The sequence below is a fragment of the Eulemur rufifrons genome, chromosome 5 (genome assembly GCF_041146395.1).
Source record: "Eulemur rufifrons isolate Redbay chromosome 5, OSU_ERuf_1, whole genome shotgun sequence".
Classification (NCBI taxonomy): Eukaryota; Metazoa; Chordata; class Mammalia; order Primates; family Lemuridae; genus Eulemur; species Eulemur rufifrons.
In genome coordinates, this window is record NC_090987.1 from 17,891,048 (window position 1) to 17,911,617 (window position 20,570).

At 37.7% G+C, this 20,570-nt stretch overlaps 1 protein-coding gene across 1 annotated transcript in view; it reads right to left on the reverse strand.

Annotated features, from left to right (window-relative positions):
• Positions 1–20,570, reverse strand: part of DCC (DCC netrin 1 receptor) — a 1,008,052-nt gene that overhangs the window by 688,109 nt on the left and 299,373 nt on the right. The window lies entirely within an intron of this gene.

Consider the following 20,570-nt stretch of genomic DNA (forward strand, 5'->3'; position numbering starts at 1 on the left):
TTTTGCTGGATAAGGATTCTTCCAGTTACTTAATGGCTGTATTAATCTTTGAAACATATTTGACTAACTGATAGAAGATTTCAAAATAAAGTTCCTACAAGCATACATTTGGTTGAAAATATCTGGTGTTGCAAGATTCAAAGACGGAATGACATCCTCGACCCTGGAATTAAATCTAAGGGGAGCACACAATTCCAGCACACACAAGTCAGCTGTCCTCCAGTTGGCACTGGGAAATCACATTGCTGACAGACTGGGCTTCCTGGTCCTTCCGTACTCTACAGATTTGGAGCTGTGCCCCTGTGAGGTGCCCTTGTTTTCTACATTTGCTCTCTTCTTGACATTACTCTATTATCCTAACCCATTCTAATTTTTAATAGCACTTTTTAGAAACTCTTTTTTAAACCAGATGGCTATTTGGGAATTAGTCAGCATTTCTAGACAAAAAGTAGCATGATGTGTTAGAACAAGAGCTTGGAATTGAACAGATACCAAATAAGGATTATGCGATCTATTCACATTTTCATAGCCCTAGGATATATGACCTTGGACAAGTTATTTATACTCTTTGGGGATGAGTTTTCTCACCTATAAAATGGAGATAATTACAAGTTTCTTGTAACCCAGGTGCCCCCTTCATATTTAACAACAGCAACAACAGTGTACCTTTCAGGGGTGGTTGTGGAAAGGTTAAGGATGGAGACAGAGAAAGAATAGAGCAGATTGCCCGAAACAAACTGAACACAAAATGAATCTTACTTATGTGTGCTTGCTCCATACTTGGCTTCCTAAGAGTATAAGCACCAGTGGACAAGGGGATCATTTTTGGTACTGAGCTATGCAGATTATAATTCCATCAGAAAGGGCTCCCAGGCCACGGTTCTTGGCCCACTTAACCCAGGATCTTTTTCATCTAGCTTAAAAAAGAGCTCAATTGCTTTGTAGGTTTGCCACAATTTTGTTGTAACATAGCATTTTACCAAAAACATCAAACCAAATTTGCTTTCTCTCTTATACTTTTCTTTCCTCTTGACATTTTATTTTTAGAAAATTGCTGATTGGGTCTCAATGAGCCAAAGAACCATCTAAGGACTGAGCTAACCATCCAGACACAGTGACCATGGTCTCAGGGAAGGGAAATGACAGAACATTTCACAGGAGACTGTCACAGCATCTCTTTGTTACATAACCCAACTGCCCTGTAGGGTGTCAATGCAAATGAGCTTTAACATCTTTAGAATTTGGCCTCTGCTATTGGATATTATCCTTTTTACCAGGGTCTGGTTCTGGGTTAGGGTTATTCCAAATATCATTAAAAATTTCTAAATGTCATTAAAAAAATTTTTTCCTAGATTTAATCTTCTTTATTGACAAATAAAATTGTTGTATTATTGAACTGTCAAATTTGTCAAATATTATGGTGTACACTATGATGATTTGATACATGTATACATTGTGAAATGGCTAAGTCAAGCTTATTAACATATACATTACCTCATATACATATCATTTCTTTTGTGGTGAGAACATTTAAAATCTACTCTCAATAATTTTCAAATACATGATATATTGCTGTCAACTAGAGTCATCATGTTGTACAATAGATCTGTTGAATCTATTCCTCCTGTCTAACTGAAATTCTGTATGCTTGGACCAGTATCTCCACAATCCACCATCCTGCCCCAGGCCTAGTAAGCACTATTTTATTCTCTGCTTCTGAGTTCATCTTTTTTTTGATTCTACACATAAATGAGGTCATGCAGTATTTGTCTTTCTATCATGGCTTATTTCCCTTAATATAACAACCTCCAAATTCGTCCATGTTGTCACAAATGAGAAGATTTCCTTCTTTTTTAAGGCTGAATATTATTCCATTGTGTACATACACCACATTTTCTTTATCTATTCATCTGTTAATGGACACATAGGTTGATTCTGTATCTTGGCTATTGTAATACAGCGGTGAACATGGCAGGACAGATACTTCTTTGACTCACTGATTTCATTTCCGTTACATATATGCCTAGTGTTGGGATTGCTGGATCATATGGTAGTTCTGTGTTTAGTTTTGTGAGGAATCTTCATACTGCTTTCCATAATGGCTGTAGAGAATTTTCCAAGTATGTTGAAGCCACAAAAACTTTCCATGTGAAAGAATATGAGATACTTTTGGCCAATTCAAAAGTAATTTTAGAGAGGTACGATGAAAAAGAGGCCCAGATATTACAAATCTTATTTAGTGTCACTCACCTAGAAATTGTAAAAAAAACTAGCACCAAAATAAAGGTCCTTGTCTCCCTATCCAAGGAAACATGGAATAATATTAATAATAATAAATTATACAGATAGTACGTTTAACATTAAATCCAGTAGAAATGGGGAAAAATTAGTAAGTATTGTAATATCACTTCTTTTTCTCCATATTTTATTGTTCGCTTCCTGAGTCATAGTAAAATAAATTCCTACCCCTCCCATAGCCTGTTTACTGAAGGGCGTGCATGGCTTTCTCCCTTTTGGGCCTTTGTACATGCAGCTCACGTGTCCTAGTTGCCCTCAACTCCCCTCTTCCACGTTATTTCTCTCAAGTTAACTCTCCTGCTCATTTATACCTTGGCTTAAATCTAACCTTTCCCTGAGACCTTCTCTGATCAACTCCCCTCGCCCCGAGCTCAGAAAGGTACCTGTGTGTTCAAGACTCCTTGCTCTTATCACAGCCCATTTCTCACCACGGTTGAGTGTTCCTTTACGGTGTGTGAAGTAGTAGTACACTGTGAACTCCTGAGAGACAGTACCTATTATGTTTCATCCTTCCCTTGCCAGTGAGTAGCATAGCACCTGGCACGATGCTTGATGGTGGGGGCTGGAGAATGAATGAGTAAACAAACAAATCGATGTAAAAAAGTGCAAAGCATTTTCAGGCAATGCTTGAACTGAGCTGGCAACATCCTGAATTGTCCTTGGTAACAAATGCTCTGCTTGGAGGTAAAGAGATTAGACTGTAACTTGATGATAGGAAAAGAGAAATGAACAGGATTCAGAAATATCCTCCCAGAAACTTAAAATGTCAAAGGAAACAATGTTTGCAAATAGCTACCAAGAAATAACAGAAACCTAATTACACTTGAAAAATATTCCACAAAAATCCTAAAATAGTACCATCATTCCTTAGGTTTTCATCATAAAGCTCATTTTTAAACCTTGGCCTGTACAATTCCTCTTGTGAGAAAAACTAGAGGGTGATTGTCAACACAGAGCTGTTATCTAAGTACTGCTGGGACTGACCCAGAAGCATCTGAATGTGCTGGGCTACTTGACCCTGACCTTTGTTCCAAGAGTTCAAAGTTCTAATAAGTTGTTTCTTTTTTTAAAGAAATGGAATTATTTGTACTTTGGATTTTTATTGTCATCATCATTTAGATGTCAACCTCATTTTATACATTTCTGAATGACACAGAGACTTATTAGCTGCGAGGATCAGAAGGGATTTCCACTGTGGCCTAATTAAGGTGTCTATAATGCCTCAGCATCCTACCATTTAGCAGTCAGCTAATGGGGCAACCTTTCTATCCACAGGTCACACAGGTGCCTAGGCTCTTTGTTATCGTGATGCATTTGAACATACGGTCATAAAATGTCTGATATGGAAATGAAGATTAAACTTCAAAATCGAGACGTTAAACCCTATGACAGATCTAGAATGAATTAGTTATAAATTCATTTATCATTCAACAAAATTTTTTGAGTGCCTTCTTTGTACCAGGTTGTGGTGCAAGCAGGACACTCAGCTCTGTGATCTGTGTACAAACACATAGATCAATATGATAAAAACTAGTCCAAGACCTGCATTAAATCCCTACCTAGTCTACTGCCCTTTCCACTAGATACACTCCAGAGAACCACTGTGCTTCCTCCAGGCCCCATTTTTTTTTTCCTTTCAGACCAATTTTCTATTTGCAAACATTTGACAGAAATTCTGCCCTTTCTCTGTTAAGAATACCAGCATGTGCATCAAATGGTCTATTATAGCTGGTGATGGAAAAAAAGTATAATAGCAAGAAGTTTCACACAGACAGCAACATTTCATTCCACTCATGTTGGCTTCCTTTCAAACAGAAAATTCTAAATACCATATTCAAGAAGCATCAGCATTCCTAACACTCCTCCAGCCATCCAACCTCCTTCCTCCATTTTTTCCAGAAACCTATTTTGGGATTGAGGCCACCTTTAATTAACCAATCTGAAAAACAAGAGTTTTCAGGGATCAATATTCATATTAGGATAGTCATCTTCATCTGAGCAATTAATAATAATTGCCCACCACTATCCCTAAGAGAGAGGCAGATATAAAATGTGCTTACAAAGCAGTGAGACGAGTATTTATGCATGGTGTATGAAAACCAACCTTGTTACTTTATAGTCATACTTTGCATAGTATAATTCCTTAAGGGGATCCTAAGAGATAATGCCAGAGACACAGCTGTCGACACAATGCCCGGGATAATTTTACCAACTGGGAACCAAGTGCCCCAAAGCTTCATATCAGGATGCATGAAGGGTACCAGAGGCATGATTAGCCATAAATTAGGGCCAGAATATAAATGGCCAGGCTGGAACACACCCTCCAGCTCAAAGAAGAGACATGAGGGAGGCTAAATGAAAAACATAAAAAGCAAATCCCAAAAGTCTCTTACACCAATAGATACAAAGGTTGAAAAGGCATCAGTAAAACCAAGAAGCCATGTTCACTGGGGCCATCTGAATCCACACAACAAAAAGGAACTTAAGTGTGTGACAAAGGAAAGACAGAGGCCAGCCTGTCTAATACAACTGTAATTCTGACTTGATGGTTGATAGCTGATGGTTATTTGTATATCAAGAGGGCATGGTATTTATTTCATTTGCAGCGTGGGCTTTAGCACCATAATGCTTCCAACAAAGCTCACCCTCTTGAGTGGAAGCCTTCAATCACCATCTTTAATCTTTGATCTTATAGAATATGAGGAGGACATCTCTCATAAATGTTAAATATAATTGGAAACGTACTCTATATAATTTTCTTTAAAAATTACTATGTGTAGAAAAATGACTGTAATTGCTTTTGAAAGTCTCAAATATTTATTTAAGTCAGGACCCCAATTTGTAAATAAATGAATTACCAGCTGTCACCATCTTTTTTTCTATTAAACAAATGGACTATCCATGCAGTAAGGGCACAGAGCATATAATAAGTTGTGCCATGTAAAAACAAAATATTTTTCTTCAGTGTTAGATGACAAATTATTAGATTTGAATTTCATCTCATACAAGGGTTGAGAGTTTTATGTGCACATTGACAGAGATTCAAAATGATATCATATCACATTTATAAGGCTCCTTCATACCTATAAACTAGTTTAAACCTACTTTTATAGAATCATAGGATGTTAGCATTATAATGGGACTCTTAAATGATAAGAAAGTTAACTAATGATATAGAAGTACTTAGCCTTAGATCCAACATAAGGATGTAGATGTAACCATTTCCCACATAGCTCCTCAATTCCAGGTTTGCACTGGGACATGGGAAATGGGAGAGGAAATCAGATCCCCTGGATTCAGTCACAGATACCTGGATCTTGTTAGTAACTTTCCATCTCTACCTACTGTACAATCTAAGCATGGGAAAGTCAGAGATACCTTTGGTCATTCTTTTACCTGTTAAGGTTTTACCATTTGACTTTTATTATGTTGTCTGCAAGTAGGGAGGAGGAAACTCCCAGACCTTATGTGTGTATTTTCCATATGCTGATAGTTGCTTCATTGAGTGCACAGGGAAAGAAGCTCCAGCATATGGGCTTTTAGCTCAGTTAATGAGAACACAAGCATTTTCTAAGAAGTTATTGCTGTCTTTCCAGATAGGTAGACATTTCAAGTATCAAGGCTGGGATATCAACAAGAAGTACTATACCTTGTTCAATAAAAAAGAAAGAAATTTCTAACTATATTAGCAAAGTCAAGGTAAAAACACTTGAAAAGATTTTTTAATACAATATAGATGTACCTGATTGTATTGAAAAATGGATTTCTGCCATCTATTAGATAAGTCCTTATCAGAAGTCACCATATGTTGCGTAACTAGAAAATCTCCCAAACAATATTAGTCACTGATCAGAGGCTAGCATAGATACAATCCACCATGGCCAATGAAATTTACCATGACAATATTTTTTTTATACAGAGTTTTGTACAGGTTTAATTATTAACTCCCATTGGAGAGCGATATGTAATTTTGTACTTGCAATTCCAGTTAACCAACATCATGGACTACTCTGGGCTATAATGCCTGAACTTTAAGGTACACAGCCACTATCACAACAATTGCTCTCTGGCCTGGCATTTCCTAAAGTGCTTCATTGTCAAAATATTTGAGCCTTTATAAGCTGACTCTGGCAGTTGGCAAAGGAAGAACTTGCCCATGTTTTAAGATAGCAAATATATTTCTGGGTAATTGTATGTAAGAGACTCAGCAAATATCTTTTGAATACAAGTGCCAATTGATGCGTGGGCAGAAAGATGTAAGTTTATAATCTTGCTTAGGGACAAAATATACGTATAAAACTATGTTAGACAGCCCATATCTATAAGAAAATCTTTGGGCATGATAGAAAGAATATAGCAAATGTTCATGAAAGGGGTTTGTGGGGGAAAATTTCAGGTAGAAAGCAAAAAAAGTAAGACTTAATCCAGATGTATAATGACAGCAGAAATTTGAATTGGTGACCATGGAGGGAAGAATATTGTGTGTGTGTGTGTGTGTGTGTGTGTGTGTGTGTTTGAGAGACAGAGAGAGAAAAGACATCTTTCAAAATGCTAATTTTTAAAACATTTGATGACATATGTTCTTTTTACATAAACAGATCACTAAAAGGAAGATTGAAGAATATGTGGCCCCACTGTTAATTTATACATGAGGAAACTCAAACTCAGATTTATTAATATCTGAAGTGATATAGACACCTCAATGGACAGAATGAACACAACTCTGTGAATATATTAAAAAACATTGAATTGTACATGCTAAATGGGTGAATTGTATACTAAGTGAATTATATTTCAATGAAACAGTTACCAAGAAAAATAAGAGAACATGCTGACTTCCAATTCAGAGGGGAAAAAAGCAGTAATATCCTAAGTGCTCTAATAGAAGCATGATGCAAAATAATAAAAGTGTAACACATATGAACTTTCCTACTGTTTTAAAACTCAGAATGCCTATCTTTCCTGCCCTTCAGACATCACCAAATGCAATCATCCTTGCCATGGACATTGAGTTTGATCACGGGATTTGGGTAATTCACCAACAAAAAGGCTACTTTCATTTGTCTTTTTTCTTGGGCCATTTACATTCTGATCTGTAGGTTCATGAATGATCAAAAACATCTGAAGATAAGTAACAATGACTTTCAAGTTATTCTTTCTAAAATCACTCGGGTAATTACAGTGCTACAATCTGACTTATCATTGCTACCATCACTGTTAAACTTTGGGTGGAGGGAGGAACTTTGGGTTGGGGGAGGGCATGATCTAGATACAGCCTTCCTTTGCTGTCTCAGAGAAAATTACAGAAAAAATACCCTTGGGTGCCATGGCAATATCCATGGGCCACTTGGGATATCCAAACACGATCCCCCAGCATGAGGTTACCCCGAGTCTGATGGCCACACAAGTTGGTTGAGGGGTAGGATCTCAGGGGATGATCCAAGTAGACTTGTGCTCTAAGAGCTCTGAGGCTCCCAGTTGCCAGCTTAGCCTATAAATCTCACACCCTTCCCTCCTCGTCAAGTTTTGAAATGTTATTTCCTGGTCCTACATATACATGGAAGAATTTACTTATACCATGTTGTAATTCTGTGAATTTATTTTCCTTTTAAAGTTAATCCTTGGGCAAAAGCGCACATGCTTATTCAGTTATTTATTCATTTATTCAAGCACATGTAACTAACTCCACATGATTGGTCCCATCCTGAGGGTAGTTATGCCATTTTACATTTCCTATGCTCTGAAAGGGCCCCTTTGTAAGACTTTCATCTTAAATGTATTAATAGTTGATACTCTGTATTTTCAAGAGCCATGGGGAACATGATAAACCAATGGAGAGCAAGAGTTTCCAGTGATATTGGAAAAAAGGACCACCTCTGTAGACCATCGTGTGATAATCAAAGTGCCCAGAGAGAGGTGGGACTCACAATAAATAAGGGAAAGAGGAAGAAGAAGAGGAAGAAGAAGAAGAAGAAGAAGAAGAAGAAGAAGAAGAAGAAGAAGAAGAAAGAAAATACCAGCATTCCATACTCCCTGAAAGCAATTAAGCATCATTACTTGCAATAGGTCATCTCTGAAGCAGATACACTCCTTAATTAGGCAGAAATAAATTAATATTCTTTCCAAAGTTAAAGGAGGAAAAGGAATCACAGCAAACAATTTCCAAGAAGCTGAACATTTCTGGATCAAGTAAAAATGCTGAGTCTTTTTGAACACCGAGAGTGTGTCAGATTTTTCAAAAGGCATCCATGGCTTGATGTTCCTGAGGAATGCCTCCTACTTCTCAGCTGACCTCCTACTTCTCAGCTGATCCTAGCTCTTAATTTTGAATTTCTTTATTACTCCCTAAAGGATTTTATTGGATTAAAGGAATTGTTCTTGCTAGCAGAAGTGGCAGATCACAAAACACCCAATTCAATATAGGCCTTCTTAAACTTGATGAGCGGTAGCTACACCTTGATTTCTTTCCTTTATTCCAAAATTAGATTCAATTTCACAGAGCTGAGTAAGACAGGTGACCTTATTGTAAGAGTGTGAATTCAAATTAAAACACAGAACCAAGAGCAGATGATACCCTTTAATGATAATGAAGAAAAATTTAGGAAAATATAAGAAGATGCCTGTTAAATCCAAAATAGATTCTCAATCATACTTCCAAAAATGTCTTCCAGAAGGCTTAAACAGCTGTTCTACAATGGAATCTTTTGGATCAATGATTACATTTCATATTCAATTTTATGCTTAGAAGTATGGCATTTACAGTTTCTCTATTTAACAATGAATGTGTGTATATTATATTATATGTGTGTGTATGTGTGTGTGTGTACATATTTTTTTTTTTGCAAAGGGATTGAAAATGGGATCATTTCCCCAGGATTATGGAATCAGAAAGTATTCCCTGGAAAAACCTGTTTGGGTTTTTACATATCCCGTATTTAATATTTTGAAGTTCTTTCCCTACTTTTTCATGGATACTTGCTGGGTCATTTGATACTCACCAGGCATTATTATTACCCTCCCTTATAGGAGGAAACTGAGGCACAGAGATATTTGGTTTGCTCAACTTAGTGACAGAGATAAGAATCGTCCAGGAGCCTTCAATCCTGAGGTAGACATCCCATCCCACACCCACAAAGTGACCACATCATTGTCAGATGGAAATCCATTATTATTGAAAGAGTCATATAACTATTGTCAATAACATAGTAAACTTTTTTGGTTTTGTGTGTGAGTGTGGGTGTGTGTGATCCATTGCCTTTTAGTTGGAAGTTTTCATCTCTAAGTCTATGAACTGGCATTTAAATGTTTTTGATAAGGATTTTTTGTTTGTTTGTTTGTTTTTGAGACAGAGTCTCACTTTGTTGCCAGGCCTAGAGTGCCATGGCATCAGCCTATCTCACAGCAACCTCGAACTCCTGGGCTCAAGCGATCCTCCTGCCTCAGCCTCCTAAGTAGCTGGGACTATAGGCATGCGCCTTCTATAGATATTTTTAGATGTCCATATAATTTCTTTCTATTTTTAGTAGAGACGGGGTCTCTCTCTTGCTCAGGCTGGTCTTGAACTCCTGAGCTCAAACGATCCACCCGCCTTGGCCTCCCAGAGTGCTAGGATTACAGGCATGAGCCACCTTGCCCGGCCCTTGATAAGGATCTTAAAAGAACACTTTAAATATTTCAGAGTAGAAATATTCTATCAAATATTTTTACTAATTCAAAATATGATAGACTAGAGTAATAAATAGCCTCTATTCTATCTATAGAATAAAATCGAAACTCCTTGGATTTCCAAGACTCTTCATGAGCCAATACAAACTCTTTTAATGTTACTTTAGGTACATACATGCTATCACTGGGAGGCAACTCCTAATCTGACTGTGAAGCAGAATTTCTGTACCCATTTCACACTTATAGAATTAGAAAGTTACAGAATCTAACTTTTCAACCCATTTTCCATGTATTTCTGATGCAACCCGCCCATGCACTGGCATCTGTGGATCCTGCCGGTTCCACGCATTTGCTTTGCTCCGGTGTGATGTTCATTTTCAGGTTCTCCTATTGAAGTTGTCATTGTGTCTGATCTTATCTCCCAAAATACTAGACCACGGTCAAATAACCTGTCACTCACAAAGTTTTGGCTAGTTCTTTCCACTGCAACTAAATCTTCCTACTTCACCCTCTTGGAATACATTTTTGTGCTTCTATTTAGCTCTAGTTACTCATCTATGTCTCCTCTCAAGAGAGAAGAGTTAGATTTGGTCCCTAATGTTATACCAGGCACATAGTTCTCAGTAAGTGTTTATAGAGCATTGAATCTAATTGTATGGGTAATGTCAGAATGCACAGACCGAAGGTATTTTATTCTGAAGATGAGACAAGACTGACAGGTCTTCCTGTTTCACCTTGGTCTCAGAGTTTGGGGTGAGCTATTCTGGATTCCATTTAGGTCTCCCGCTCTCCCCTTGACACCCTATCAAGCTTGAGCTCCAATAGCCTAGATTTGGTTAAAATGGAAAAGTGGAGAAAGAGGAACAGCTCACATTTATTAAGGAATTCTCCAGTAATCTGCTTTGTTTAGAGAAGCAATGAAATAGAAAGGCTTCAAAGTCCTTCATGATTCCACTTTATGGTTTTTTATTAGATATATGTGCATAAGTTTAAGGTTGTTTCACATTTTGAAGATCACATTCACTAAATTCTAATTCTGAGAATTATTTTATATAATTGTGAATACTCTAAAGTGTCAATATACTTTAATGTGTGCACTTATCATAAAACAGGTTTTTTTTGTTTGTTTTTTATCATTTGAAGTTTTCATTCAAAACTATCTTCAAGTTGCCACCAACACATTCATTCGATATTCAGACTAAGGACTCTGAGTACAGGGTTTAAAAGTACTGTATATATCTTAACTGTATAAATGGGGCTAGAACCTTCCTGGGACCACTTGTTCTGCCAGAAGTCTGGGTCTCGGGGGTGCCTTGCAAATGATCCCTCCCTTCCCATGGCCGCAGAGAGGAGGGCAGCTATGCACAGGGAAGAATTGGGCACAGTAACATAAGAACATGTGCCAGTGTAGAGACTTGGCTGGAGAAGAACATTTCTTGAAAGCCTATTTAACCGAAATTCTCATGTGTTCAAAATATTCCCAAGTTATTAACTTCCACGAAGGCTCCCATTAAATGCCAGCTATAGCCACAACTGTGTTTTACCCCTGCCATTTTGGTACCCGACCCCGGAGAAAAACTCCCAATGACTTGAATGTTGCTGATTTATGAACATAACCATAAATCACATTCAGCAAACTACTAATTTAAAACTATGTCCCCAAATCTTTTAAGTTCGTATTAGGAAAAAGTAAATCTATCCTGTTGACAAAACTCCAGGTTTTTCAAAGACATGAGCAGCCAGGATTCTGCTTTTGACCCTTTCTACCATCCAACATGAAGGGACTATAGCCATTTAGTATTTGATGAGTATCAAGAAGCCAGAAAAGTTCAAACATCCGCTCAAAGAAAGAATTATATAACAAATTGCAGCCTGGGAATTGCATGTGCTCAATTCATTCTATAAATCAATGCAAAGTACTTATTTTTAATCTCCATTTTAAAACTGAAGAAATTGAGGCCCATAGAGATTAAGTAAGTTGCTTGAGATGTCATAGTCAATTTTTGTCAGTGTCAGAACTATGGTAGGTTATGCGTAAGAGAAGGAGCAAGAAAAAGATCTGAAAAACTCATTCCCTTCAACCTGCTTCATTCCAGTTTACAGGTGCTGTCCAAACTGAGTCAAAATGCTTTCCTCCCACACAAAGTCTGATTTTCCAAGCTACCCAACCCAGGGAGAGAACCCTTCATTTTCCCAGCAGGTGTCACTACAGTGAACTAAAATGAGCATCCTTTACCTGCCCCTGAAATTGCATCCTCTGTTCTTCAGACTTCTACCATTTATGTATACAGAGAGCCAGTAGAATTATATAATGTCACAATTGGAACCTTAGATAATTTCTAATCTTAATCTTCATTGTATAAAGAAATCATGACTTTGAAACGTGACTTGCCCAAGTTCACATGCCAAGAGGCAGTTAGGACTAGGATGCGAGTCCCCTGAGGGCCACAGGTGACCACTACCTGTTAGCTCTGCCTTCTCTCTTTCTTATTGTTACTGGCCACCTGGTGTCTGGGGTCCCTTTACCTGCAGCAAAGCCCACTGCAACTCCCTATCTTTTCAAGAATGTAAAGAAAAGATGTAGAAGGAGGCATTTTCAAAAATATAATTAGAAAAACTAACAGTGAATACTTAAGTTCGACACCTCCTTTGCAGCATTCCTTACTTAACCTCACTCACAGAGCAGTAAGAAATTCCATAGCTGGAAAGGACTGAGCCATCTGATCCAATGCCTTTCTTTAAAAAAAAAATATATATATATATTACTAGCTAAACTCCAGATTTTATTTGGAGCTCACCGATTTTTATAGTAAGGTCCTGCTTCTACTCGAGATCCAATGAAAGATCACATCTCCTTAGCCTCCACCAGTCTGTGACAGATTCTCAGTCATTCTTTTTCACCACCTGGACAGTTTTGAGGAATGCTGGTCAGGTATTTTGTAAAATGTCCCTTAGCTTAAATTTGTCTGATTTTATTCTTCTCATGGTCAGACTGGAGATACAATGTTTTGGGAAGAATACCATGGAGGTGAAGTGTCCTCTTCATCACCTCATATTGGGGCTACATGCTGTTACCATGACATATGAGTGGCGATGATGACCTTAACCAGCTGAAGCTAGTGGCTTCCAGGTGTTCTCACTGCACAGTTACTAGTTGTCCCCTTTCCACATTCTATTGTTTGAACGTGAGTTACTAAGTCCACACTGTATTACCTGGAATATTTCTATAATGAAAATTTATGCCTTCTCCTACCTTTATTTATTTATTCATTCAATTATTTATTTATGTCAGTAGGTACTCAGGTATGTTTATTTCATACTGTGGATTGTAATCCAATACCACACTATTTATCGTGTTGCTCAAATTTGTTCCAGCTCTGACAGCTCTTGTTTCAGGTATCTCTTTGACATCCTTTTGGCTTTTGAGCAATTCCTTGCTTTCTGGGACTACTAGATGCTCTTGGCTCATCTTTTACTTTCCCTGCCCAAGTCTTAGAATCAGCTATTTCTCCAAGGAGCTATGGTCCCTTCTATTGGTACACAGAAACCAGGGTTGAACCACTGGATGTTCTTATTTCTACCGACACATCACTGCTTCTAGTACCTCCCAGAGGTACTAGAAGAGCTAGGACATATAATGTCTATATAATTACCCATGTCTTCATACATGCATAGTTATTTCTGAATCCATCTTTATAATAAACTGATCAAAAGTTCATACTAGTGTCTCTGACTCAAATCCAAAACCACAGACTCTCGCCACCTGCCAGGAATTGACTTATCCATCCATACCTTCCTTTTACAGAAAAGCAGGTTGAGGAGAGAGGGCAAGTTACTTGCACAGTCACAACAAATGGAAGTGGCAAAGTCTCCTGGCTTCATGACCAAAGAAGTAATTCCTAAAGGGCACATTTCCTTCTAATGATTTTTTTCTTCCACCATATTTAACATGTCTAGCCTCTGATTTCATCACCTTATTATTTCATTCCTACTAATATCTGACTTTCTCACTTGAAAATGGATATGATATAACTAAAGGTGTCCTCCCGCCATGAATTTAGAAATGTGTTAAATAAAAATGGCCTCTAAAAGGGAAGCTACAAATCAGCTCAGGATGCAGTGATGTAACAATAGAAGGTGTTCCAGAACTTCTATACATCAGAGGTTTAACAGGTGCCAGTGTGGTTAGAAGGGAGTGCTGGGGAACTTCCCTTGAACTATTATGTGCAGCGACTTATATTACACAGAAAAAGTAAAATACTTGGCAAAGATGCTTTTGTTTCCATTTGACTTAAGATTTAAAAATAAAATAGCATTACCCCGTCAAAGAATGTCATTACCATTTTTAGTTTGGATGGACTGAGAGAGGTGCTAACTCCACTCCCCCAAGCTCTCCCTGGGCACTGACACTGCTTCTCAAACTGTTGTCCGTCCCCACAAGCTCTTGTCACTAACAGTGGATTCTTAGTGGAGTGGTGATTGCAGGGATTCTGAATCTGCAGGTTTCGGAAAATATAAAAGATTTGATATTTGGAAATAAAAATAATTTAAAAACAAGTTATTTAGGGGGAGACTGTTCTAATCTCTTTTGCTCTCTTTCTCCCTAAAGTGTTAATAAATGATGTAAAAGGTCAGGTCTTTTATAAGCAAACACACCTTAAAGAGACAAAAAGGCTCTCAGGTCAAATTAACACTTGAGTGCAGAATGAATCTATCCTGGACAGGGTAAGAGTTGGGTTGATCAACAGTGGAAGCATGAAAAAGAGAAGGTAGTGTGTTAAACTGTGTTTCCTAAAATGGTATTTTTAACCCCTAATCTCCGGTACCTGGAAATGTAACCTTATTTGGTCTTTGCAGATGTAATTAAGTTAAGATTAGGTCATATTGGATTAGTGTGGGCCCTGAACTCAAGGACTGATGTTCTTATATAGAGAAGAGAGGACACACCCAGAAGGAAGGGGCCTCTATGGCATTGAACCAGATATTGCAGTGATACAGCTAAGGAATGCCAAAGATTGCTGGAATCACCAGAATCCAGAGGAGACAAAACAGGATTCTTCCCTGGAGCCTTCAGAGAGAGTGTGGCCTTGCTGACACCTTGATTTTAGACTTCTAACTTCCAGAACTGTGAGATTATAAATTTCTGCTGTTTTAACCCATCTATTTAATAGTTTTTGGTATTTTGTTATAGTAGTCTTAGAAAACTAATGCAGAGGGTCATAGAAGCAAACTTATGTTGGGGGCAAATGAGTCTTGCATTGGGCACTGATGTTCCCAGCAAGGTGACCTCTAGATGTAGAAAAGACTGTCTCAATCTCCCCATCTCATCTCCAAGCCAAGGAGTATCTCTAAAACCCATCTAGCCAACTCTCAGGTTTGGGCAACAGCAACTTTCTTTTGTTATAACAGGGCTTCCCTTGAATGTTTGCCTACAGGGAATGAGCGTGCTAGTTGTGCCAATAGGATATTCTGGGGTGCACGGCAGCAACATTTCTCATTGCAAATTAATAAATGTGTCTATGCACTTTGCTAATACGAGTATTCCCTGGAGAGCTAGACCTACTTATATGATGGCGAAGTCAGGTTTGAAAGCTTACAAAGCCGAGCACCTGACTTCTGACATCAGTAAATTCACCTCCCTGAGAAGCCTCTTGGGAGACAATACCCAGGCTTTCTGACTAATGCACCATTCACACCATACATCTTTTTCTATTTTCAAATTTTTTACAGAAGCTATTTCACTTCCTTCTGATCCCTTCTACACTGCTTTTATTAATCATGGTCATTTTGTTTTGTACATTGATTTATACTCTGTACTTGTTTTCACAAAGCAGAAGCATTATCCTGGCCACTTATTGCCTACGTGACCTTGGACATGTCACTAAGTCCCTCAGATTCACTAAGTCCACCAGAGCCTTAGCTTCCCTATCAACAAAACGGATAATGACTGTTCTGCCCATCTCACTCGGTTCTTGTGTGGATCAAATGAATTACTGTATATGGAAATACTGTGGAAATCATAAAACTAATGCACTTAATTATTATTGTTGTTATAATTATTAACTCTTCCATTTCTGCAACTGTGTCAATATCCTCACAAAATAGAACAGTTTATGCAAGATATCCTCAACCTGTTTATGTGTGCAAAGCATGCTTGTCTTTCAAAGCCCAATTCAAATGTCACCTCTCCCATGAAGCCTCTACTGCCCCCTCAGTCCCCTTCCTCCTGCCTCTTCCAGTAGGTATTTGTACATACGTGTTATTTTCTCCACTCAACAGAGTTCCTTAAGGGCAGAAGCCATGTCTTTTCTCTACAGCTCCACAGTGCTCAACACTCAATGCCCTCCCACATGGTGTTCTCAGATGTATTGACTGACTAAGAGCAGCAAACATTTATGAGCTCTCACAGTTTATAAGAGTCAGGAATCTCAGCACAGCTTAGCCCAGTATTTCTGGCTCATGGTTTCTCATGAGGCTGCAGCCAAGCTATCATTTGGGGATATGGTCATTTGAAGGCTTGACAGGGCTAGAGGATCTGCTTCTAAGCTCAAACTGACTGACTGAATGAATATGTCACATTTATCTTTAATGCACTTTCCACTCAGGGCTTTTGTTCTTCTTCTAGTCAAGACAGACGTGACTTCACTTTCGTCGAAGTATGCTCAGAAGTGCAAATGCAAACCAATCACTAACATTTATTTGATTCAGAAAAGATGACACACAATAAAGGAGTCTGCAGCTAAATGAAAGTGACTTGTATTAATCAGTGCCCATTCTCCCCTTACCCCATTATTACATACACATAAGTGAATGAATGAACTTTTATCCAAAATTAAGAGTCTTTTCAGCAAAATGATACCAGTCAAGTTAGCAAGTATAGGCTCACTGAAATCAGATAGCTTTTTAAAATGTTTCTAATTTAAATTTTCCATTTCCTAATAAATCAAATCCACTCATCTGTCTTCTTCTCATAGTTAAGTGCCACCCTGTGTTTATCAAGCTTGTACACCATGCTAGGCACTGTGCTCAAAGACTCAAGATGAGAGAGAAGCGTGAGGTGAGGAAGAAGCACAGGTCGCTAGCCTTACTCAGCTGACAGTCTGTGCAGGAAGACAGACTAATAACACATACTCACAAGGATTCTCTGGAATCTAATACATCCATTTATCCAACCTCATTCACTACTTCCCAAGACACATCTTTGTACTTATTTTTTCCTAAAAATTTTTCATGCTTCCCCACTTACAGAGCTTCTCCACATTTTTTGAAGGCTACCCAAAATGAAATGTCTTCCATGAAGTTTTTCTTGAATGCCAGTACTTTCGATGACCTTCTGCTTCCTTGAATTTCTATGGCAAATTAGCACTTAATTATGAACGATCTTGCTGCTTACTCAACTTGTTTCATGTGATTTAGTTATATTGCCCCAACAGATGGCAATTTCTTTGAGGTCCAGGCTTCTCCCCAATACTTAGAAAGTAGTCAATAAATGCTTGCCAATTCATGGTTAATAAAAATAAAATGTTTACTTCAATGTCCTTGGCCAAAATTCTGTTCATTTGAATCTGGTCTAGTAAGACTAGTTTTTGAATTAATATCTGAAGCACCTAAAACTGAGCCTAATTTGAATTAAAATTTACATAAATTATTTTAATCAAAATAAATGCACAGTGCTTTAATCTTTTCTACACTTAGGATTGGGGGAGGTTAATAAGTTACTGTTGCTTAGTGTGGAAGCTTAGCAATGAGAATATTAAATTCCATATTTTCTCATAAATACACAAAATGTGCTATTAATATTTGCAGCATTTTTTATTTTTTAAATAACTTTTTATTGTGTATATTTAAGGCATACTGCCTGATGTTATGAGATACATGTAGACAGTAAAAAGGTTACTATAATGGAACAAATTAACATATCCATCATTTCATAAAGTTACTCATTTTTTTTCTGTTTTTTGTGGCAAGGACAGTTAAAATCTACTCATTTAGCATGAATCTCATATACAATACACCTTTCTTACCTATAGTCTTTATGTTGTACATTAGATCTCAAGAATTGTGTATACTACATATCTGATACTTTGTATACTCTCACCTGCTGCAACTTCTCATTTTTTCCCTAATTTCAGCATTCTTTAGACAAAACACCTAAAACAGCCCAAGGTCTTAGAAAGAATTTGGTTTTAGACTCATACGTACCTGGGTAAGTCAAATTCTATCATTGCCATCTGGCAAATGGCAATGTCTCCATGATTCCATTTTTCTCATCCACAAAATGAAGATATTGCTACTTGCTTTTCAGAGTTATTGGGAAAATTATAACAATGTGCCTGTCACTAAGCCCAGCATCAAGTTCACACTAACTGTGCCTCCACCACCTCTACACTTTTAAGCAAATATTTCTTTAAGAAATATTGGAACTATATTGACCTCAAGGCAAAATTCATTGTTAGTCATCCAATATACCATACTACAAAAAAAAAAATCACTGAACATTTTCAAAAACTTCTTCATCAAACAAAGTTCCCAAGGCTAGCCACATCCAACAATGCACAAAAGGAAACAGTGGGTAATTTAGACCCATGGTTTCCTCATATTTCAGTGGATCATGAAACAGCCTTGAATCAAAGACATTTACAAAGCAGAAAAGCTGAGAGAAAGGACAGTCAAAGACAAGTAAAAAGTTGTGAAAATAAAAGCATTGTTCTCTGAATTTTTTTTGTTTCCCATCTTTCTTTGAGTATAATAATCCATTGTTATTCTGGATTGCCAGGCTTCACTTGAACTGTCAAATGTTTCAACACTGGACCACCGTGTCCCATCCACAATACCTGCATACTCTTGGTTTCTAAGGACATTTAAATTCTAGGTGTCACTGTCAATTCCTATGAAACACTTTGGAAACAATACTTGCCTTCAAGTTTTGGAAATCGTTTTTGTGCTTTTACTCTGTTTGTTAATAATCCATGGTTTTGAGAAATAGTCTCAGGATACATTTCTAAATTATATGTATACATGTTATCTACATTTGCAAATTCATCTACATCCTTTAAAATATTTAGTTAATATTTCAAGAGAGAAATTCAAGCTGTCTCTATATTGCTTGAGCAAATCAGACTAGACTGAAATCTTTGTTACAATCAAGTTTCAGAACGGGTTTGAGTAGTATATTCATTGAAAGGGTAAAAGTTATTGGCCTGAGGGTCAGGAGATATGGGTCCCCATCAGTGTCCAGATTAATTATACTCAAAGGTTAGGAAGAGTGAAACAAGATCTACAGCCTAAGGAGTAGAACCAGCATAAGAAACGATCTTGGAAGAAAAATGACACAGTGGTGAAAGATGATCTATGTTCTGGTTGTGACAAGTAAGATTCCACAGGTTAGCCCAAACTTTCAGGCTCTCAAGGGGAAATTGTAGAGAAGGACTGGAGAGCTGGCAAAAAATATGATCAAGAAAAGTTCTGAGTGAGGAGGATTAGTGCTAAGACCTCAGCCCTGGACAGTAGTTGATTTATCTTCAATCCTCTTAAATTCACCTCACACAGACTCATGATCAGCAAAGGAGCTCATGCACCATGCTCAATCGATTTGTGCTACTCAAGAAACTCTTGCACAGTCACAAGAAATAGAAAAAATTGATTTGTGGTAATAATTGGCAGATTTGATGGGGCTTTGGATGTTGTAGGCTATAATAAGATTATCCTCGGTGATCTTAATTAGGTGTTTCTGGGTTTTGGATACCGTTTTTGGAAATGTGGGCTGACAAAGTGGGGGTAACATTACCTCCATCCAGAAAATCACACTTAGACTATCCACAAACTGCCAGGTACTATTATGTTTCCTTGGTAAGAAAAGGGAACTGGGCAGTGCTCCCAAATAGGAAAATCCTCTTAAAGCTCAGACTTGATGTGCTACAGGTAGTTGTGTAGAGTTCTACTGGAGCAGAGGGAGGCCAGTGTAAAAGAGATTCTGGTGAGCTATGTGAAAATCCCCTATTATGTGTCAGCCCAAATAGCCACGATTAGATGCAGCCAGTGGGATGAAGAAACTAACAGGAATAAGTGTATCCTGACCATCAGGAAGTAAGGAAATGAAGAGATTAGCACCCAATATATTATATTCTAAAGGAAGTGAAGAACAGTGCCAGAGGAAGCCTCAGAAGTAAAATTTCTAAGATTTGAGGAATAGCTAAATTGAATATTGACAGTGCTGAGAGCAAGGACACTCAGAGTGTGAGTCACAGCGGACCAGCCTATATTCCTTTGGATTAAGGAAGAATTTGCTCCACTAATGATGATCATACAGGAACTCCTAGATAGCCCTTGAGGAGAAGGCTTGGATTATGTCTACTCCCATATCAGTGGCTTTCTAATACAACGAATTACTTTTTAGTAGCTATCCACGTACATCTCTTACCTCTTCCAAGAGATAGAAGGAGGTCTGTGAGTATGAACGCAGGGACCTTTTCCAATTTACTTTTGAATTCCCTCCACTTTACCAGATCATAATTTGGAAATAGTATCTGAACAATATATTTTTAAGAAATGAAGAATAAAGAAAGGAAGAGAGAGTAGAGAATGCAAGTGCTATTATTCTAGTAGTT